At 39.5% G+C, this 23,675-nt stretch overlaps 1 long non-coding RNA gene across 2 annotated transcripts in view; it reads right to left on the reverse strand.

Moving 5' to 3' along the window:
* LOC149460577 (uncharacterized) overlaps positions 1 to 23,675 on the reverse strand; it is a 650,812-nt gene that overhangs the window by 270,683 nt on the left and 356,454 nt on the right. For both annotated transcript variants that reach the window (XR_016313045.1, XR_016313046.1), the window contains one exon: positions 5,010 to 5,347. This is a non-coding gene — a long non-coding RNA (uncharacterized LOC149460577). The remainder of the gene's footprint in view (positions 1 to 5,009; positions 5,348 to 23,675) is intronic.

Genomic DNA, 23,675 nt, shown 5'->3' on the forward strand with positions numbered 1-23,675 from the left:
TGCAGAAAACTTGCAAAGCCCAAATATCTATTTTGGGTGGTGTTGACCTCAAATAACCAAAACAGTGGATGGGACTAAATGATAAAGAAAGAGACAAACTTCTCTTCTAGAGGATATAAAAAAGATTCTGCAAAATCACATTTGTTCCTAAAGATGATCTCCCGGAGGCAACAATTCATGTGCTGCAAACTTCAAACTGTGCCCTCTCTCTAACCTTTACATTCCTGGCTAATTCAAGCCAATTCCTTGTGTGTACCAGACAGACCACACTCATGTTCAGCAAGAGGGATCTCAGCCATAAATTGCGCTTTTCCATCAAAGGCATGTTGAAAACTGCATCTGAATTCTATAGGTGATTCTATCATTCTTTATTTAAGCCAGGCTTGACAAGCAATGCTCAATCAGAAGTGTTTAAAAAGTGTTTTCATTATGTTTAAACTAGAAATATACTGATCACAGTGTTTACAAGAGGAATTCTTAGGGTAATTCTATATTATGAATCATGGTTTAATTAAGTCTTTTTTGTACCTTTTCATGCATTTTTAAAGGTTCATATTAAGCTGAATTTCATATTGGTCAGGTTGGGTCAAACTTTTTTTTCAATTCCAGACAGTGATGGAACTATTGTGTGAGAGAAGAATTACAATTGTGTCAATCTAGACCCCCTACAAGTAGAGTCTGAATTGCCATACCATTGGGGAACAACCTGTTATTGTGTTTGAATGGACTTCCATCCACTCCACCGATGTTTGAGCATGCGTCTGACCAATCAAATTCAGATATAGTGTTGGGTTTGTTAAGAATGGGTAGTGGATTCAAGGTTAAGTTCAACTTCAACTTTAACAAAAAATAACAAATGCACATTTTTGAGGCACATTTATGGAGCCTCTAAAGCATTGTATCAGCAATCAGCAGATAGCTGGGGCTATGCAGGTCTCCCCTTGACCTGTCAGTATATCTACTTGCTCGTTCATCCTGTACGTGCAAGCAGATACTACTGACAGGAAGGCTCAATGAACTACCACAGTGCTGTGTAGTTTTTACAGGATAAGTTCATGCATGCTAAGTAATGTGTAAGTGTAACACTTCCAGGCATTTATTACCTCTCACACAGACCCCCTGACAAAGTCTTCATCTGACTTTTTTTTCTCCGGAAGCCATCTTTGCTCAGGCATCATCCAGGGTCCAAATCTATTTCAAGAACTGGCCCATATATGACACAGTCATGTAAAACCTGATTAATATTATTATTATACAGGATTTACTATATATAGTGCCAACATTTCAGAGAGTTACAACATGAGGGCAGACAGTACAGTTACAATAAAATTCAATACAGGAGGAATCAAAGGGGCCCTGATATTTGTAAAGCCACAGCTTTATACATTGTGTGTAAAATCCCAAAAACTAATGAGCAAATGTTCATTCATATTCACACAGAACAAATGTATACACACTTTTTCTGGAAGAAAATGCAAAACATAGGCCCTTTAAAGTCACTGAAAGATCCACATTTTTAATTAGCTGGTATGTATTAATAACCAATATGTGCTTGTTGGGAATGAGTAGGGATATAAATGTTTGTTTTTTTAATTGAAAGCTATTGGCAGAAGTGGCCTAATACCACAACCAAAACATTTCCTAAGAAAAGCATGCAAGCTGCCATTGATGGCTTCACATTATGACACATGGATTTACTAAAGGCAAATAGACTGTGCACTTTGCATTTTCCCCAGCGCTTAGTACATGAGGTAAAGCTCTGCTAATTTCCATCATCCAATCACGTGCAAGCAAAATGCTGGTTTTTTTTTACTTTTATTGCACCTGATTTGGTATTCTTTATAAAGTAAAACTTTATCACATTTACTAAGCTCTGGGGAAAATGAGTGCAACTATACTTGCAAAATGCACAGTCTATTTGCCTTTAGTAAATCCACCTCACAGAAACATTTAATGGTATATATTACAGTGTTTGGAATTATGACTTTATTAAAAGTTGTACCTTGCAATAGAGGTCGGGGTCCCGCCTGGGCTTCACCCTTCACATTTTAGGTAAGCTAGCTCCATCCATTATTTTAACATATGGTTTGTAACTTTTATAATATCTGTGGATCATTTTTGTGGTTAATTTCTATTTATAATTTATTGTAGAGAATCCACAGGCGCACTTCTCCTGATGAATCGACTTTGTCACGAAACATGTAGAGGGCTTCTCATACTTTGTTTCCCATTTATCTACTCTACTTGAAAATCACATTCCAGTGTTGGATGCTTTGTAATGCCACCTGGGAAATCAGTGACATAAAATAGAACCTTAACAGGGTTATATATTGTTGGTTTTATTTATGTTTTTTAACCGCTTGCCATCCACCTGCTGTTTACAAACGGCAGGACAGTGGCACTCCAGGGGCGGGTTGCCGTTCATAAACGGCACCCGCCATTTCTAGCTGTGCACGTTCCCTGGGAGTGCGGAGCACCACGATTCGGTGCCCGCTGTGTCCTCCGGACACAGTGAAACACCGATCGTCGGACGGGACCTCTGTACGAGGTCACGATCATGTGATCACTGATAGGCCAATCAGTGATCACATGCAAAGTAGTAAGCAAGATGTCACTTGTGACATCATTGCTTACTACGTGTGAAATCTGTGAATGATCACAGAGGTCACATGGTACAAGGCTATTCACAACAGCCTTGTACCATGTGATCAAGCTGTGACCAATCACAGCTCACTCAGTAGTTCTCAATGGCTGCAAGACAGAGAGAAAGAGAAATGATTGCTTTTACATCCTACATGGGTATAAAAGCAATCACTGTAAAAAAAAAAAAATCTTCATCACCCCCCACAAGTATTACAGTGTCACCATGGTGACACTGTACTGCTAGGGTGACAGTATGTAAAAAAAAAAAAACAAACATAAATAGTAATATAAAAAAATAAAATAAAAATGTAAAAAAAATGTTTAAAAATTATAATTTTTGGTTATAAACTAATTTGGCTTATTTTTTTTTTTTTACTAAAAAGATAACGGAATACATTTCAGCCAAGATTTATGATGAAAGATTATTTATTTGCAAAATTTTATAAGAAAAACACTTTTTTTCAAAATTTTTGGACTTTTTCATTTACATAGCAAAAAAATAAAAATCCCAGCAGTGAATAAATACCACCAAAATAAAGCTTTATCGGTCTCAAAAAAATGGTAAAAAAATTCATATGGGTACAGTTTTGCATGACCGCGCAATTGTCATTCAAAGTGTGATAGCGCTGAAAGCTGAAAATTGCCCTGGACAGGAAGGGGGTAAGAGTGTCCGGACAGGAAGTGGTTAACTATTGTAATAAAATGTGAGTTTTTTTATATTTCTGTGTGTGAATCTCATGTTCTTTGGCTACTGTGAAAATCCATTATGGGTTCTTTTTTTTTGCTATACAACTAGAGCAGACATTGGCCCAGACTGTATGATATCTTCAGGTATAGGGAAACTATAATAATATAAAGACAATTGCTTATAATTTAGGGCTCTCGCAGTACAATGCATGATCCCCTATAATGTCTGAGCCCCCTACCATTGTAAACAATCATTAGTTCATACTTTGTCCATTCAGCATCAGTGGGCATGATGTCACTGTCATTCCGGGAATATTCCCTGGGAAAAATGAGTATCCCAAGTCTTGAAAGAAGACACTCTAGTTCCTATTAAAAGTGTCTTCTTGTGAGATCTGGGCTCCTTTCTAGTTCCCTGGATTTTGTCAGAAGGAGTGTGGCATCATCTTCACCCAGACTCTGGATGTTGAATACGGTGGAGTTTTGGGGTAAGGTACATATACATCTAACTTTTCTTGTTACAGGTATGAGCTACCAATTTGTACATGGGGAGTGAGCCCAGGCATTATAAGCAAACCTTGTATTGAACTGAAGGTTCGTTTTAATTAACTATTACAAGGTGCAACCATGATACCAGTTTTGCAGAGCATTGTGCATTTTATAAGCAAAAAGTACAAAGGTAGCTTTTCCTTTTGAGAAGGATTCTCACTTTGAAAATTTGCATGGAGCTGTACAGGGCGGGGGCTGAAAGCTGTGAATCACTGTGCTCAATCAGCACCATGTGTAATTTGAATTTTTACCTATTCTGCTCTGTATTCAGCTTTTTACAGCAAAGTTAGCCTGGTAAAAGTTGACTAAAATGACATTTGCTGCTTGGAAATAGTGAATATGAAATATTAACAAGCAATACATTATACCTGACTATACAAAAAAGTAAATGTTTTAGTCCTAAATATTATAAATCAGTTAAAGTGGTAGTAAACCGCAGGTAATAAAAAAAAATTAAAAAATCCCCTGCAAGGTAATGTAATAATGTGCTAGTATGCATAGTCCTCCAGCAGCGCGCTGTCACTGCTGCAGAGGTATCCATCTTCACCTGGTCTTCTTTCCAAATTCACGAGCTCTGATTGGCCAAGCCGTGATGATGTCACTGCATGTGTGGGAGTCCTGGGCCATGGCACAGTACACTGAAGGAACAGCACAGGTATTCCGGTCCTTCACAGCACATGCGCTGGCTCTAAAAAAAGAGTGAATGCACAACAGTGCACATTTAGGAGATATTAATTTTAACTACGGGAGGCACAGTGGCTTAGTGGTTAGCATGTCTGCCGTACAGTAAATGGGTTATGGGTTCAATTCCCAACCCTGATGCCTCCTGCATGGAGTTTGCATGTTCTCCCTGTGCTTGCGTGGGTTTCCTCTGGATACTCCGTTTCCTCCCACACTCCAAAGACATGCTCAAAGGTTAATTGGCTCCTGTCTAAATTGTCCTAGTTTCATCCCTGGCCATGCGGGATCTCCTGCATGGTAGGGGTTGGGGAATGACCTGGCAACCTACCCTGTAAAATAATTGCTAAGAGAATTCATGGAAAAAGTCACTTACGAGTGACGGTACATGTAATCGCCAAGGGTCGGATACAACTGAATGGATAGATAGATTATAGCTTTTTTAATGGACTTACCATCTGGAAGGGTTTTACTTCTCTCTGAAATCCTATTTTCTTCTGCACACCTACTATGTAAAGCAGACCAGAGTCAAGCCATGTTGCAGTTCAAAAGCTTTTTTTCTTTCTTTCTTTTTTTTTGGTGCCATCTGCAGTGCTGTCCAATAGGAACTTATCCCTGGCCTCATGACATGACCAAAGTTAGTTTTCCTTTAGGGAGGGCATCATGGGTTGCATGTTTTTGTTCAAGTAGTTGGCAGGTAGTATACAGGAGAGTAAGAGTTATCCTTGAACAGGTCTTGGTCATATCCACTATGATGTCCCAGTACAGCTGAATTCAATTGCTGTTTTGTGTTCTGTAGAGGAAAAATAAGACAACAAAAGTTATAATAAATTCAAAGATTTGAATAAGAAAAGTGGTATTTGTTTTCACCCCTCAATGGCTTGGTGACACTGAATACACAATTTTCATTAGGCTTAAAGGACAACTGAAGAACAAAAATGTAACCTATTGCAGCTTATCAGTTTTGGTGCATTAGCTTTCTTTTTTCATCATATTTTTCCTATATTTTCACCTGCTGATCCTGCCAGTAAGGCTTACATTTCAAAAAATGTTATCTTCCTTTTGTAAATTACTAATCTCACTATGTATTGGAGATGAATAAAGGCAGCCCTTTTAAAGCCCAGCCCTAGTGGCAGCCATTGCTTCTGCTATAGGTACATTGGAGGAATGAGTGCAGTCACCCAGGTACAGGAAGTCTGTTATTCATAGGAATACCAGGTGAAGTGAAAGGAAAAAAAGCCTAAAAAAAGAAAACTAAGAAAACTCATGCAACCACCACATCTAAAAGCTGCAAAATATTATATGTATATATATATATATATATATATATATATATATAAAGGGTTAAATAGTTTGGGTTTAAATACACTTTAATTTGCAAAGATGTAACACAAGGATAATCAGCTTTATTTTCAGCCTGTAATTCTCAAGTTTAATTGATAGTAACTGTCACCTTTTGGAAATAAGGATCCTTCTACAAGTATTTTAGCTTTGAGATATTGCACCTCTTGTGTTACATTTTGGTTATGAGTGAAATAATATTGGCTCAGTGGGCTTGGCTCAGCTTGGTGGCACACTATTGTGGGTTGAGGTGATCTTTTCTGTAGTGGGTATTGGCTGGGGTCACCCAGTATGGTGAAAACTATGTTAGTTAAATTGATCATGTACTAGAGCCAACCTGCAGATGGCAGCGTTTCTTGTATTCCAGGCCCAGTTTCCCTGTACTTGGGACAGTAATACAGAAGCTGGGCAATCAAGGTATAACTACCAGTGACAACAATGCAGCCAACCTGTCATGAGCGAAATACATATTCTACAATTGCTAATTGTCGTCTTAAAATGCTAGGTCTTAGGCAGTCATGATTATCTGCTGGCTTCACGAATTTGCAGTTCACTAACCTGTTGAACAAGTATGCAACAAGTGAAGTCAGGACAATTTCAGAAGCAGGTCAGCAATGCAATGCAGTGCCCAGTCACTCATTATTGATTTCCAAAATTCAGCTCCTATTGACTTCAGTGGCGTTCAAAGTCAGCACCCACATTTCAGTAAAATTTGGTGAACGTTCCTTGAACTAAAGCCAGGTACACTTGGCTCATCACTAGTCATCACTGGAACCCCCATTAGAACATTTCCCCTCTATTACTGTTCTGATGAACACTAATTTAGCATTTTACCTCACTTTCAGTCCTGGTAACAGTGGTCGCTAGGAGAAAAAGAGTGAATAAATCACACTAGCAGGAACACAGACAGGAGTAAAGACCTCATTCAGATAGTCAGCACACCAGAAAAAATGAACCTAGACAATTCAAGTTTATTGAGGTCCCATTTTTAATGTACATAGATGTAAAGTACAAACAAAAAATGCAATTTGAGTTTGGGATGATGCAGGAGTGCCAGATTTATACACTATATATATATATATATATATATATATAAGAATTATAAAAAAGTACAGTATCCCTATTGGCCAAGCACCCCCTAATGAATGAAAGAATATGGTGCTGGGTGGATTGGACTGATTTAGAGCTGATTCATACATGTGCGGTGCGGACTGAAAATCAGGTTTCACAGCTAATTGATACAGAAGTTGTTCAGCGGTTCATGTCAGGTTTACCATTATCAGGTTCAGGACAGGATTGGCTCAGGATCTTATCCTGTGCACATATATGCAGAATAAAAGTGGTTTCCATAGAAGTCAATAGCCTGTAATCCGCACATGAACCTGAAGGAACTGCTCAGAAATCGTACAGGACTCTTTTTCAAACCTCACTGAATCCGCACTGCTAGTGCATGAGATAAATGTGAACAGGCACCATAGGAAGCAATGTTTTTTCACATGTCATGTGGATTGAATGCCGGTCAAACCGCATCCAATCCATATATGTGAACCAGCACTTCGGAATAAAGATCTGACAGAGGTTTTAACTCTTCTCTTGGATAGACATTAATGAGTAGGAAGGTTCTTGCCCATGTTTGGAATCTGCAGAGAGTGGGTGGAGTTTTTTCAGATGGCATCCTGTCTATCCTTGTTAACAAGTAAGCTTTATCCAGAGAAGGTAACTGATATAGAGTGGTTTCACTTTACACTGCTTGTGAAATGAAGCACTTTAATGAGATTAATAGGATGTCACCTCACTTCTAAAATATCCAACATCAAAAAGCTTTTATTTTCGTTTACCTCCCTGTCCACCTGTTTGCATTGTGATTTAAATGGACTATAGGACTTTAAAGCAATAACATACTTCTGTTTTCATTTTTGTCTTTCTTCCTCTGATTATGTACGAAGGACTTTGACTTTGTAACATCTTGGGTGTTTAGAGCTACAGGCCTTGAAAAGCTTAAGATCAAAGGTTGAATTCACCTTCCTCCTTACACTGAGAATTTTAACATTCCCTAAGTTAGTGATTACACAGTTACAAAAGCCGCCACTCCCATTCATGAGTGTTTAAAGGCTGTTATATTTTGTTACATTTCCTTTGTAGCGATAGCTGATATTGGGAAAGAGCATGCTTCTTTTTCTCTTGAGAAAGTGAAAGGTTTCAGACTCTTCCATAAACCTCATTGTCAACATTGTACTTATTTCTTCCTTTTTTTTAGGCTAGAGTTTCTTAAAACTGAACTCCAGGCAAACACCTAAATGCAGAGATGAAATACATATATGGATGCTATTTTATCTGTTAAAGGATTCGCTGTTCTTTTCATTCACGGCTGAGATTTATACAGCTGTGCCACACATTAAAGTCCTGTCTGGCAGGGCAGGAGACCTGATTTTTCTTTATTGCAGTTGTGGCCGGGTACCCCCGGCTATGTGTCCACCCGCTGACCTGCTCCCCTCCCTGTTTTGAACAGTAGAGGAGTGAGACTCTCCATCACTAGGTGTGTGTAAGTGCTCTCCTGCCCCTCCCCCGCCAAGATACTGGCATGAGAGGAGTACCAGTTGCAGCTGTGTTGTTGCCAGCTCTATGTTCTCCTGCTTCCTCTGCCACCCCCAGCCACATCTCCGCCGGTAGTGAGAGAGAGCAGGCTGTGTGCTAGTGTTGGCTCTCCTCTGGGCTGTATAGATACTGTGATGGGTTGATCCCCTGCTCAATCTCCCCCCTTGGGATCTGTGTAGCGGCTCTGCATATCTTCCCACTCTGCCCCCCCCCCACCTCCAGCAATGCAAAATCAGATCCAATCAGTGAATGGGAGAGTAGAGAACCAAATGGAGCAGCAGAGAGAATTTGATGTGCAGGTGACATATGGGACTATGGAAATTGTACCATGCTAGTTAATTGGGGCTAACATGCTGTGTACTTCAATGCCCACAAGTCCCTGCTCCTGGAGAAGGGGAGTTTTGAACCATTTTTCCTGGGCAAACTGAGAAAGGCAGTCAGTCCAGGAAAGAGAGTGATGAGTACAGATCTGTTTTGGGGGTTTGTGCCTCGCATTCAAGGGACTGGAACCATTAAAGAGGAGCTAAGAGGACCTGTTGCTGTGCCTGTCTCCCCACACTAGGGAGAGGACCTGCACCTGTGCCTGCTGGATCTGCCTTCAGAGACTACATTAGAGAGCTCAGACAGAGACTGCTCCTACGTAACAGTTGAGCCTTTGTTATCAACTAACACTAAGGGACAGTGCACCACCTAAAGAAGTGCCCCACCAAAAGTCACCCACTAGAGACACTTTCACCCACTGTTGGGTTTGTAAGGCATATACCTGGACTCTTTTTGATTCTTCTGAACAGGTTGAGGTTGTTTTGAGACTCTATAAAGTGCAGCGCTATCCCTAAACTTACTGAATAAATATAATATATAGTGCCAACTAACTATTCAAAATATTGTAGTGCTCTGAATAAAAACACAAAGTGCTAGACCTATGTACACTATATATTATATTTATTCAGTAAGTTTAGGGATAGCGCTGCACTTTATATATATGTTTATTCACTCATTTTGGTAAGGAGGTTTGTGTCAGCAGCTTGGTGAATAGGGCCCCATTCTTAGCGCAGGAAGTTCTTCCGTTTATGTTTTGAGACTCTAGTTACCCGATTGTAGGCTAATATAGTCTTGCTATAACCCTTGAGTCTGTGTAACCACATGTTCATTGATTTACGCCATGTTTGCTTGCATTGCCATAATACATTTCATTAATTTTCCTCCAAGTTGCTTTGGTCTAATTTCTGTACAGTATTATTTTAATTAAGAGAATCATGGCAGAACAGAGGACCCATCATCACCAGAGGCTCCTGCATAAGTTTAATCTGCTTATATTTTGCTTATCCTGGTTCCTATTTTCCCTACTGATTAACATTCTAATTAAATATTTGCATGAAACCTTTATGTTTTTATTATATACCTTATTTTAGACCCGATTATGTAATCTCTGAGTCTCTGTGCTTCTCTATGCATTGCAAGCAGATCATGGCTGGTGGAAGGGACCAGCATGGTGCTTTTCATTGCTCCTGAAAGCATCACAACACCCTGCTTCAATACTTCTGTCAGTGTCCTCAGTCCTGATTCAAGCAGTGGGTTGATTCTTGGGAGGAATTATGCAATAAGGCATTTTACTTTAATTTTGTCTTAACTGAAACACACTAAAGCCCGCCATATATGGTTCAAAATTTTGCCAGTTCAGAAGAGCTGAATTTTGATCCCTGTACAGGCAGGGGGGGGGGGGGTGTACATAAGGCGATCTACCAATTGACTTTTGTACAACCGCCCTGTTGGATTTTCACTTCTCTATCAGAGCTACAGGCTATAGCCTGCTACAGTGATTAATGCATTCTGATGGCAGGGAAGCCATCAGAATACAATAACTCAGTGAATAACATTGAGTGTGTGGATCGGGGGAATCAAGTCAGTTTCTTTTGTTCATCCCACTGATGGAACATGAAAAACTGATCTATCTATGGGCTGCCTACACAAAACCCAAATCAAGCCCTGATTTCATTTTAACTTTCTTTTTAACTGATTTTGTTAACCTTTTTTTTTACCAGAATGCTTCACAACGATAAATTGTATCTTTTTCTCTTTACAAAGCAGATTGAGATACAGGAGAGGCATATCAAACAAGAGATCACTGTGATTGGCTATCACAGTGATTACATGTTCTCTTGATCGCTACTCTGAGACCAGGAGCAGTTGGTGGTAGCTCAGGCAAATACTAATACTAAAGGCAAATAGTCTGTGCACTTTGCAAAGTGCAATTGCACTCTGCAAGAGCAGTTGCTCCAGAGCTTAGTAAATGATCAGAAGCTCTGCTGACTTCCATCGTCCAATCACGTGGAAGCAAAAATGCTGTTTTTTTATTTTCCTCACACATGATTGGGTATTCATTGCAAAGTGAAGCTTTACCTCATTTACTAAGCTCTGGAGCAACTGCTCTTGCAGAGTGCAACTGGTGTCCAGTTTGCTCCATTTTGGAGTTATGCCCTCCAGGCACAAACAATGGAATGCATATGTGCCCAGTCTGTGCTGCCACACATATGCGCTCTGCCATCAGGAAAGGATAAAATAATATATTTTTTCCTTGTTTTGTGCTGTTGTTCAGTTGGAATTTTATAATGATCTATTCATTGGTACAGTTGGACTTTTCTTATTTCTTCATACAAACTCTCTTGCCAAAATGTCATCTACTACTTTATAATGCAACTTCTTTTTCCTGTCATAGACATAGGTAAAGTGTCATTACTGGGTCAGAAGCCTACCCGCTCCTTTAAATAGCATCTATTTACTCCATATAATAGGCAAACAATTCTCTTCCTCTGAGAGTAGACTGCTGCATCACCCAGGTGCTCGTCTCCAAACCACAAATTTGAAACATGACTGACATTTACAGTTAATACATTAACTTTGACTGAACATGTGTCAACTGTATAAAGTGTTGTAAATAGAACAGATGGCAGGTGACAGCGCTTTTTGCGCGGGCTAAATTATTGTTTTTAAAATGCTTCCTAAAATAACTGATTTTTTTTTTTCTTCAAGAAGAGACCGAAGCGTTTTGAAAACATCTTGAAATTAGAAAAAGATGCAGACAGCCACTATTATTTTAATTGTAGGCAGAAAGCATTTAAAGGACAAGCACTGGTAAAATTAAAAGTTCAGGTTTTGGGTGAGGTTAATGCGGATATTGATGCTGCAAAATATGTGCTGCTTAAATCCTTCTTCTCCTTAACCTGCTTAAAGCCCGCCTTTAGGCAAAAAAACAACAATTTTCAATTACTCCCACCCAATCTTAAATCATTTTAAAGTGAATCCATCATTGCGTGGCCCTCCTCTCCCAGTAGTGAAGACCAGCAACCTTTGGCTGCAGTTCTAGATGGACAACTGTATTTTACGTTATAAGTGTAAATGAGCTTGAAGAAGAAAGGTCCTCGTAGAGTGCTGAAGACTTCAAGTGGCATCTTCATGGCATCACAGCATGACATTGTGACATGCCTTTAAATTGAAGCTAAGCGCTGAAGAGATGAAAGACAGCCGCACACTATGATGACAGTATTGACAAGTTTATTCCACAATCAACAAGTGCAGTAGTCCCTACCCAGAGACCACCTCTTCTAATGCTTTTAAACCCAATAGAGATTTCAAGTTCTTTCCATGAGGACATTTGTTCATGTTACAACTGTGTAAGAGGGAATTTCACATGTAACATTTTTGTTAGCTATAGTTCTCTGTTATTTGATATTCTCATGGCAACTGAGCACCAGCAAGTGCCCTTTTTCATCCTCCATCTGTGTTCACTCAGCTTTCTCAACTCACATCTATACTTAGAATGGCAAGTTTTTGACCTAAACTAGTTCATTTTAAATGCCCACTTGTGCTCTGTCAAGCAAGCCAACAAAATTACTGAAGGGAATACTTCTTCTTTTACTACAGGAAGCTACTTTGCTTCAGCCCCGCAAAGACATCTCAGACTTCCCCTTAAGATTCTATAATAGGCTGGATAATGACATCTTATTTCTACAGTGCATAATGAACTAAGCATATATTTCCCTAAATGGCACCCAATGCACGGACCCTAACAAAATGTAGTGCTACCCCTTAAGGAACCACTGGATTTTTTTTGTCCCCCTGTTCCTTTACAGCCAGAAAACAAACATTTTTCCCACTTTCTTGCAGAGACTTTGACTTGCTTTTGTTGTTTTATTAAGGGCAAACAACTTGAATAGGGATTGGAGATTATGGGATGCTTAACTTGACTTGGTGAAACAACTTGAGGATAAAACTTCCTATACTATGTACAAGAAAAAGGAATCCTGGACGTTACTCCTGATGAAGTGGTATTAGTCCCTTTGAGGATCAGTAGCAATGTCACTTTAAGGAGCACTAGGCCCCCTTGAATGAACTCTCAAAGCACAAATATGCAATACCACTAGCCCACCTGCTTGCCTCAAAGAGTGTCCTAGAGTAAGGGATTTAGCTGTGACACTGTCCTAATGAAAGTTTGCTGGATATTACATCTGTCCTCTCCTTTGTTAACTCTGGGGATGTAGAGGAACTCACACTGTCCCTTGTATAATGTTGCTATGGATGAGACTGTTTCCAGACCTTTCACTGTGCTAGTATTCCAAGGCTAGGCAGGCTGTCCTAATGGAGATCCTTCTTTGCAGCTTCCTTTCCTTCCTTCTCCTTCAGCAGAACCCCCCTTCCCTGGGGTCCCCTTCCAGGCTTCACAATCCTCAATGCTCCATCTTCCACCCCATCACCAGACTCCCCTGATGGCTAGGCTCTTTCATATTTATAGGCCCATCTCACTACACTTACAAGCCTCCTGTCAGACTTGCATAAATATGCAGATCACCACCTCCTTGCCTTCACCCACTAGCTTCTAGAATCTTCTGGAAGCTTCTATAACCAACGGGAAGTACCAGGGTTCTGACCTGTAGAGCCCTCCAACCTGTTTACTTTAACCCATACCAATTCCCCAGACTCACCACACTACTGCGAGCCATTACATTTTCATAACTCTAACTGTATACTAGAGGGTGCTACAAAAATATTTTATCCACAAAATCTATGGATCCATGTAGTGAAAAAGTAGACTGTCAATATGAACAGACCTACTGTAAGAGGTGAGATATCAGATGGCCATAACCTAATCTGGCTAGTGGTAGGTGACACTAGCTGCCATTGGTGAGCAGCAACTGGACAGCCTAATAAATCCAAAAACTGTTGTTTTCTTTGTAAGTGTCAGAGCCTGATCACAGCACGGTCCATCCTTATTGAAGGTATTTAAAAATGGAGCCTGTATATATAATTAGCAAACATGGCTGCCCCATGTACTGATACAATTACCAACTGTTCCAAAAAAATAGAGTTTTAAAGCAGACCATGGACTAAAATGGCAAAGTCTGCTTATGTAGTTGACCCCTCCTCCATCTCAAAACTAAAAGATAAACTTGTGGCTGGAAAACAGTCAATTAATATACTCATGTTATCCTCACTTCTGCTTGGGGTGCCTAAGCAGGGGTAACAACAGCATGTTTCAAGTGATTTCTCAAGGAATGCTGAATAGCCCACATCTCACAAGAAAATGCTACTGCAATGTGTTGGAGCATCAATTCATAAGACTTGGGCTACTTGTCATTTCCCAGGACATTACCTAAAAGATGCTGACATCAACAGCCTGCAACACAGAAGCTGGGGGAAAGGTAAGTATTTTGACTATCACTTTTCACTTCCATAGGTGTTTTTTTTATATTGTAGCAGATTAACATGGGGGAGATTAACAGATTAACAATTTTGCCTCTGAGGCATTTTTTTACTTTTTTTTCACACACGTGAAAAATCAATATTTTTTTCCAAGAAAATTACTTAGATCCCGAAAATATTATATATTTTCTGAAAGCAGAGGCCCTGGAGAATAAAATTACAGCTGTTGACAATTTTTGCCCAGCTGTTTATCAAACACATATTTTCAGGACAAAACATGAATATTGAGTTGGTTACTAAGGATTAAAAGAAGATAAATTTATGAATACCTTCTTCAGCTCTCTATATACAAAAGGAAAATGAGGGAGCTTAAGTCCTTAAAGCTTTCGCTGGCAGAGCCGTTTTTGCATTTTTCTTGCACGCATATTTAAAAAATTATTTTAGGCCTGAAGATTACACAAAACCCTCAAACATTATATATTTTCTGAAATCAGACACAAATACATGGCGAGAGGGTGCGTACAGGGTTAGGAGGACACTGGTATCGGGGGCTGTGAAAGTAATCAGGAGGCAGCGCAGCCTCCCAACTGCTTCCACTTGACAGGCATAATGTACAGACCTGGAGGCGAAAGGGTTAAATATAGGCATCTGATTGGCCTTACACCTATCCAGTGGTACCATGACAGTTCCCTGCCGCCCTATAGCAGAAATACTGCTACAGGGCGGCAGGGCTGCACAAAATCACATATACAGAGTGATTGAAAAGTAACTCCTTATTTTAAAAATCTTATAATTTATTTTTTAATCATTATTTTTACAAAAAATGAATATGAGAAGAACACACATAACATGGAGTTTTATTTAAAATTCGATATGTGCACCAGCATTCGCCTGCAGCTTCTGAAGCTGCTCGGGTATCGCATCAACTGATCTTCGCAGGAACTCTTGTGGGATGGCAGAAATAACTTCTTGAAGTCGCCCTTCAAGTTTTTCTAAAGTCTTTGGTTTCGTAGAGTAAACTTGTTCCTTCAACCAACCCCAAAGAAAAAAGGCGCAGGGTGTTAAATCAGGGCATCTGGCCGGCCACTCATGCGGATCACGTCGACCCAACCATCTCCCAGGAAAATGTTCATTCAGCCATTCACGAACAATAATAGCAAAATGTGGAGGAGCACCATCTTGCATAAAATCAAGTCTTCAATATTCTCCCAGGTATTCACAACTGGCCAGATTTCATCTTGCAGCTTAGTGAGATACCTTTCGGCATTCATGGTATCGCAGATTTAATTGTCATAGATTAAGGAACATACATTAAAGAATTGAGAAAAAAGTAACTTCATATAAAAAATGTATAAATAGTTTAAAATAGGGAGTTACATTTCAATCACCCTGTATACATGTGATTTTGCATTTCCAGGTAGGGGACACATGCCCACCCCCCATCCACGCCGTCATCGACGGCTACAGCAGATGTCGATCACCGGGTCCTGGACAGAGATTCCCCACCAGTACCCGGCAATCACCAAGGAACAATGAAAGGGAAGAGGTCTGTGTGTAAACAACACAGATCTCTCCCCTGTCAGCACCGACATGCTGCTTTGTATTGCTCTGCATAGCAAAGCAATACAAAGCAGCATGTTTTCCTAGTAAAACACACACAGCACACAGTTAACCCTTTGCTTGCCCCAGATGTTAACACCCTCCTGCCCAGTGTCATTAGTACAGTGTCAGTGCTTTTTATTAGCAATGATCACTGTATTAGTGTCATTGGGATGTCAGTGCCAGTTAGTAGTTCCCCCCCACCCAGTGTCAGAATGCCCGCTGCAGTCCCGCTATAAGTCGCTGATTGCCGCCATTACTAGTGTAAAACAAAAACAAAATTCCAGTATCTACGTATACCGCCATTTGTAGACGCTATAACTTTCACGTAAACCAATTAATTTATATGTATTGGGATTTTTTTTTATCAAAGACATGGAGCAGAATACATTTTGGCCTAGATTTATGACAAAATGTGATTTTTTAAAAAATTTTTACTGGATATGTTTTATAGCAAAACGTTAAAAATATTGTTTTTTTTTTTCTAAATTGTCATTCTGTTTTTGTTTATAGCGCAAAAAAATAAAAAAACACACAGGTGATCAAATACCACCAAAAGAAAGTTCTATTTGTGGGAAAAAAAGACATACATTTCATTTATGTACAGCATTGCATGACCGCGCAATTGTCAGTTAAAGTAACGCAGTGCCATATCACAACAAATGGCCTGGTCAGGAAGGGGGGTAAATCCACTGGAGGGCAAGTGGTTAAAAAGGGATCTGCAGATCCCTTAGTTTAACTTCTATAGTCCGGAAAATACTTGAGAGTTTAAAAGGACCATATAGAAGAGTTTTTGCTAGAAAATAATATTTTAAGCAATAGTCAGCATGGATTCATGAAAGACTGAAGTTGTCAAATAAATCTGATTTCTTTTTATGAGGAGGTAAGCAAAACCTTAGACATAGGCGTGGATGTGGATAAAGTATACTTAGATTTTACAAAAGCAGTAGACACAGTTCCCCACACGCTTATGAGTAAATTACAGTTTACAGGCTTAAAAAATTAAGTTTGTAAATGGATAGAAAGCTGTCTAAAAGACCATATTCAGAAACTGTCGGTAATGATAGGGCTGCAACTAAAGATTATCAAAACAATAAAAATCTAAAATAAAGTGGGGAGTATAATTTACTTAATATGTAAAGTTTAAAAAAAGAAAATGCACTCTTGAATATCTATATGCAGTGGTAAATATAAATAACCAGCTATATGGTTAGGAAACAGAATATCTAATCCACTCTGAGAATAACAAAATATATCCTGTACATATATTAGAGGAAACAAAAAGGAAAAAAGAGCTAAAGACATGATGGCCCAGTCCTTAACAACCAATAATTGCCTGCATTCTTTTGTTTACATTTCAGCTGTCAGCAGGGAACCCCATTGACACGTGAAACAACCAAACCTGAAGGTATTGGTTTTTAGTATCAGTGCATTTGGACAAGTACCGATACTCATGCACTGATACTGATATCGGTGCAACCCTAATATATATACACATACACACTATTACACTATATTGCCAAAAGTATTCAAATCATTGGATTCAGATGTTCCAATCACCTCCATGGCCGTAGGTGTATACAATCAAGCACCTAGACATGCAGACTGCTTATACAAACATTTGTGAAAGAATGGGTCGCTCTCAGGAGCTCAGTGAATTCAAGTGTGGTACTGTGATAGGTTGCCACCTGTGCAATAAGTCCATCTGTGAAATTTCCTTGCTACTAAATATTCCACGGTCAACTGTTAGTGGCATTATAACAAAGTGGAAGCAACTGGGAACAACAGCAACTCAGCCATGAAGTGGTAGGCCACGTAAAATGACAGAACGGGGTCAGTACATGCTGAAGCGCACAGTGAGTAAAAGTCGCCAACTGTCTGCAGAGTCAATAGCTAAAGACCTTCAAACTTCACAGTGGCTTAATGGTTAGCACTTCCTCCTGCCAGTACTAGGGTCATTGGTTTGAATCCCAAGCATGGCACCACCTGCCTGGAGTTTGCATGTTCTCCAAGTGCCTGTGTGAGTTTCCTCCGTGTACTCCGGTTTCCTTCCACGCTCCAAAGATATGCTGGTAGGTTAATTGGATCCTGTCTAAATTGGCCCTAGTATATGTATTCATGAATGCAAGTTAGGGACCTTAGATTGTACACCCCTTGAGGGTTAGGGACTGATGTGCATGTACAATATACAATATATATGTAAAGTGCTGTGTGAATTGATGGTGCTATATACGTATCTGAAATAAATAATAAATACACTTTGTGTGGCCTTCAGATTAGCACAACAACAGTGCATACAGAGCTTCATGGAATGGGTTTCCATGGCTGAGCAGCTGCATCCAAGCCTCACATCACCAAGTGCAATGCAAAGCTTTGGATGCAGTGGTGTAAAGCACGCCGCCACTGGACTCTAGAGCAGAGCACTGCAGATGTGTTCTCTGGAGTGATGAATCATGCTTCTCTGTCTGGAAATCCTATGGATGTGTCTGGGTTTGGTGGCTGCCAGGAGAACGGTACTTGCCTGACTGAATTGTGCCAAGTGTTTGGTGGAGGCGGGATTATGGTGTGGAGCTGTTTTTCAGGGGTTGGACTTGTGAAGGCATCAGCATACCAAGACATTTTGGACAATTTCATGCTCCCAACTTTGTGGGAACAGTTTGGGGATGGCCCCTTCCTCTTCCAATATGACTGCGCACCAGTGCACAAAGCAAGGTCTATAAAGACATGGATGAGTGAGTTTGGGGTGGAGGAACTTGACTGGCCTGCAAAGTGTCCTGATCTCACCCCAACAGAACACCTTTGGAAAGAATTAGAGTAGAGACTGCGAGCCAGGCCTTCTCATCCGACATCAGTGCCTGACTTCACAAATGCGCTAAACCTTGTGGACAGCCTTCCCAGAAGAGTTGAAGCTGTTATAGCTGCAAAGGGCGGGCCAACTCAATATTGAACCCTACAGACTAAAACTGAAATGCCAATAAAGTTCACGTGCGTGTAATGGCAGGCATCCCAATACTTTTGGCAATATAATGTGTGTATATATATATATATATATATATATATATATTTATTTATTACAGGTACTTATATAGCACTGTCAATTTACACAGCTCTTTACACATATATATTGTACATGCACATCAGTCCCTGCCCTCAAGGAGCTTACAGTCTAAGGTCCCTAACTCACATTCATACATACTAGAGCCAATTTAGACAGAATCCAGTTAACCTACCAGCATGTCTTTTGGAGTGTTAGAGGAAACTGGAGTAGCAGGAGGAAGCCCATGCAGGCACAAGGTGAACATGCAAACTCCAGTCAGGTAGTGTCGTGGTTGGGATTTGAACCAAAAACCCTAGTGCTGCTAGGCAGAAGTGCTAGCCACCTAGCCTGCTGAACTGTACCTTTGCTCCACTGTGTTTCCTGATATGTAAATAAATAATGCATTTTGTATGCAGGCCAACTAATAGGCTTACCAAGTAATCGGTAATGAAAATAGTTGACAACTATGTTTATTATCGATTATGTTGATCAGTTGTTTTAGCCCTAGTTAATGATTCATACTCTGAATGGTCTAAGGTTATTAGTGATGCACCCCCAAGGTTCAGTGTTGGGGCCCTTATTTTTAACCTATTTATAAATTGTACATATAGGGTCTGATATTAAAAGTACCATTTCAGTCTTTGCAGTTGACACCAAGCTATGCAGTGGAATTTCGTCCTTACAGGATGTCTCTAATTTAAAAGCCAACCTCAATGCTCTGTGTAATTGGGCAACTATGCGGCAAATGAGGTTTAATGTTGATAAATGTAAAGTTATGCACTTGGAGGGTAAGAATATGCATGCATCATACATACTAGGGGGAGCACAACTGGGGGAATCAATGGTGGAGAAGGGTCTGAGTGTTCTGGTAGATCATAGACTTGCAATGCCAAGTTGAAGTGTCCAAAGCAAGCAAAATACTTTCTTTCATTAAAAGAGGTATGGACTGCAGAAAAGAGAGAGAGAGATATCATTTTGCCCCTGTACAAATCATTAGTAAAACTTCATCTGGGATATGCAGTCAAATTTTGGGCACCAATTCACAAAAAGGATATGGGGAAGAACTGGGGAAAGTGCAGAGAAGAGGAACCAAACTCATAACAGGCATGGAGGAGCTCAGTTACGAAGAAAGATTAGCTGAACTGAATGTATTCTTTCTTGAAAGCAGGGGATTAAATGGGGATATGATCAACATGGAATAATTTTTCCCACCACTGGAGCAAATTGGATCATGATTTATTGTTTTTTTTTCTTCCTCTGGATCAACTGTGGGTATATTATTGTGTATATGGAGGTTTTCTACTTGTGTGTGCTTTTGTTTTTGTTTTTAATAGATGGACTAGTGTCTTTTTTCAACTTCACTATATAACTATACACTAAAATTATTTTAGTGCACACAAACAAAATATAGTACCCAATTTTTTTGTAAAATATAAAAGATGTGGTTGCGTTGAGTAACTAGATACCCAACAAAACTGTGTACACTGGTGAAATGGCGACACATTTTTCATAGGTGACACTTTAAAAAGCTTTACAGTTTATCAGTTTAGAATTAACCATAAATTATGGCCCTAAAATTATTGCTCTAACTTCAACATTTGTGGAAATGCCTTGCATTTGTGGCACAATCACTGTTTATATACACAAACAGACCTACACCCGTATTTGCAAGTATAAGCCGGGGGGGGGGGGGGTGACAGGGGTGTATTTTTTTTTCTTTATTAAAATTAAATTGCTTTTACACTTTTTAGAAACAAAAAGTAATTTTTTTCATTTATTTTTATGGCTATCGCAATGGAGCTGACAACACGCCTATGTTATGCCAACACGACATCCCTTGCTCGAATTTTAGCAGATTTATCAGAAAGATTCTATCAGTGTATGACCAGCTTTACTTTTTTTTTCTACTAGAGTGTGCTTTGTATTTCTTCCAAATCTGTACGGTAATTAAGTGTGAACCTTTGTCTTTGTACAGGCGCTTCCTGTAATAAAGACCTGTCATTGTTGCTCTCTCTCCTTGTGCAGGGCGACTGGTTTTGTATCCGCCCACTCCTGTAGATTTCTGCAGGCAGCCTGTAGTGGATGGACCTGCTGGGTCCTTCCCACAGCTCTGTCCTCTGTACAGGTTATATATAGCACAGTGGTGTTACTGCTACTTTAACAGCACAATATCTTGGTTTATAAATGCATTTGATGCACACAGACTGGATTATATCTTCTATGGCTGTTGAGTAATATATGTAGCCCAGTGCTGGCTAGTTTACCTGTGCCATTGCAGGACATTCTTCACAGGAACTTTATTGAGCTTCTTTCCCTGTAGTGTTCTTCTCGGTGATAGCGACATTATGTTCCGAGGCATAGAGAGAAGCACCCCAACTGAGAGCCGGTGATTGTGGCACATGTAGTCCAGAAAGCTGGGATTTACAAAAGGCCAATATTGTTGTGAACTACAGGTCCTAACCTACTGAAGGAAGAAAGGGGGAATGCTGGGAGAGGATATATAGATGGGACCCTTGGAAAAGCTCACAATCTTCAGACCACAGGCTGAAGCTGAGAGGAGGGACCCAGCTGCTTTGGTGAGTTAAGTAGGCCACACAGTCTGGATGGTGCAGAGAATCTTTGGTGAGTGAACCACATACCTGCAGGCAGATCATCCGTCCCCTTATTCCTATTGGCAGAGTGACTGTCCAGGGTCACTTGCATCATCACCACTACAGTCACAGCTGAATCCCAGTGTCTCAAGGTGCTTGACCAGCCGCCCTTCATCTTTTCTGCGTATGTTATCCGTGATTGCTGGTTGCACTTGCACAGCATTCTCTCTGGGCCCCTGTTGAGCTAGCTGAAGATCCAAGATACCTTTATCTTCAAGACTCTCTTCTCCTTTTTATCCCCCTTAAGCCAAGAATTCTGTGCTCTACCTCTGTGTGTTAGGGGGAGCTTTTATTCAGAATTTGCTCATTGCATAGTGTACACATTGAGTTCTTATAAAGTGTGCTGTTATTCTGGGCCCATTGCATCAGGATTCTTAGGGAGCAGTTTGACCCAGAAAAGTCTTTCTTTTCCCTTTCATACCTGGGTCCTAGGTTCTTTGTATGCATATTTGGAATAATTTCTGGATGTATTGTGCTTATTTCCGCTTTAAATACCTGTATTTACACCTTGAGACTGAAGAAAGGGTTATATTGAGAAGTGTTTGCATTAACATTACTTTTTTCCTATCTTCTGACTAAAGAAACCTTAGTAAATACTCAGTTGCTTTATTACATTCTGGTGTCTTTGCAATTGTAATTTCTTCTTAATTATGTCTGAACCCAGGGTGTCAGATGTGTCAGGAGGCTTGTAAGGTCAGGGCAACCTTTGGGGATCATCATTTTACAGAGGCCCTCACGAGGGTAGCTCTACCTATATATTTTAAAAAGCTTTTGTGCCCAGTTCATCAAAATCAAAATGATCTATCTATCAATCTATCTATCTATCTGCAAGCCTTTGGGTGGTCATATAAAAGACACAACTCATTACTTTGCCAGCAATACAGATTTTGAAATACCTGATTTTGCATGGACAATGTAAGTTTCAATTTTCCACTTGGTGCACTGTATTCGTAAATAGAAAATTCTCAAGGACACATGAATTCCTATTCCATTGTTGCTGATTTGGGTAATAGGCACATTTTTTTTAGTCAGAGCTTTTTTACCACTTTCAGAAAAAAGGGCCTTATTAGCATTTTCTATTCATTTAGAATTCTGTATCACAGCTGCTACAACTGCAGTTAAGATTTAACGAAACGGAGGGAGAGGCAAAAAAAAGTGGTGCAGTTGCAATTCAGACGAGGAGTTGAAAAGAATAAAATGTGAAGCTTTTTATCAGAGGTTGAAGAAAGAGGTTCCAATTAAAAAAAAAAGGAATGAGGTGAAAAGAAGCTTACTATAGGGCGAGCAGAAAACACAAGCCATCGAGGAAATGGAAAAGGCAAATTAAGAAGACTTTGAAGGTTTAAAAAGAAAGGAAGAAAATGAGAAATTAGGTTAATCTACACAGTAGTAGTACATTAAGGAAAACACCAGTAAAGCAATTAAAAGAAAACACAAAAATATATAGAATAAAAATACTATCCAGAACAAAAGTACAAACCCTTCTAAAAAGCGGTTTATTTAAGTAAACGTTTTATCCTCATCGCATCTGTATATCTATCTATTTATCTATCTATCTATCTATCTATCTATCTATCTATCTATCTATCTATATATAAAATATATAAATAAACAGCGCAAAATTAGACTTCTAAATCCACTTATAAGAAATATTATTATATAAAGTGTAAAAATTAATAGTGCATATCCTTAATTATATTGTTATATACCTACTGAATCAGACTATATATACCTACTGAATCAGACTATTCCACATTACTACAGGGAATCACTATGTTTTATGATTGTACTACTGTGACACAATAGACAAACTTGAATTGAAATGATATACCTAAGTTCAGTTGAGCTTTGCAATGGGGGGCTTCAAGTATTTCTGTTGCTGCAGGCAAATACAATTGATGTTAAGATGCAGTTCCAAACTGAGCATGCCTAAGAATAATCTTTCTTAGGCAAATACTGCCAAAACACTGACCATTAGAGGAGAATTTGTTTTGGCCATTTTCCATTGAACTATTGCTTTTTTTCCCCCCATTGAAGTGGACCTAAAGTCAAAAAATTAAGATTTTCGATGTTATAGGGAGCATGTAGAAATATTAACTATACCACCAAAATCCAACTTTTGACTTAAGAGATCACAGTACTCACCTGCCAGTGTTGTCATCTGCTGTTTTCTCTCCAACAGAGCCATCTTTGTTTTGGCA

Source organism: Staurois parvus, unplaced genomic scaffold, assembly GCF_062004578.1.
Source record: "Staurois parvus isolate SC_StPar_1 unplaced genomic scaffold, SC_StPar_1.0 ptg000225l, whole genome shotgun sequence".
In the NCBI taxonomy this organism is placed as follows: Eukaryota; Metazoa; Chordata; class Amphibia; order Anura; family Ranidae; genus Staurois; species Staurois parvus.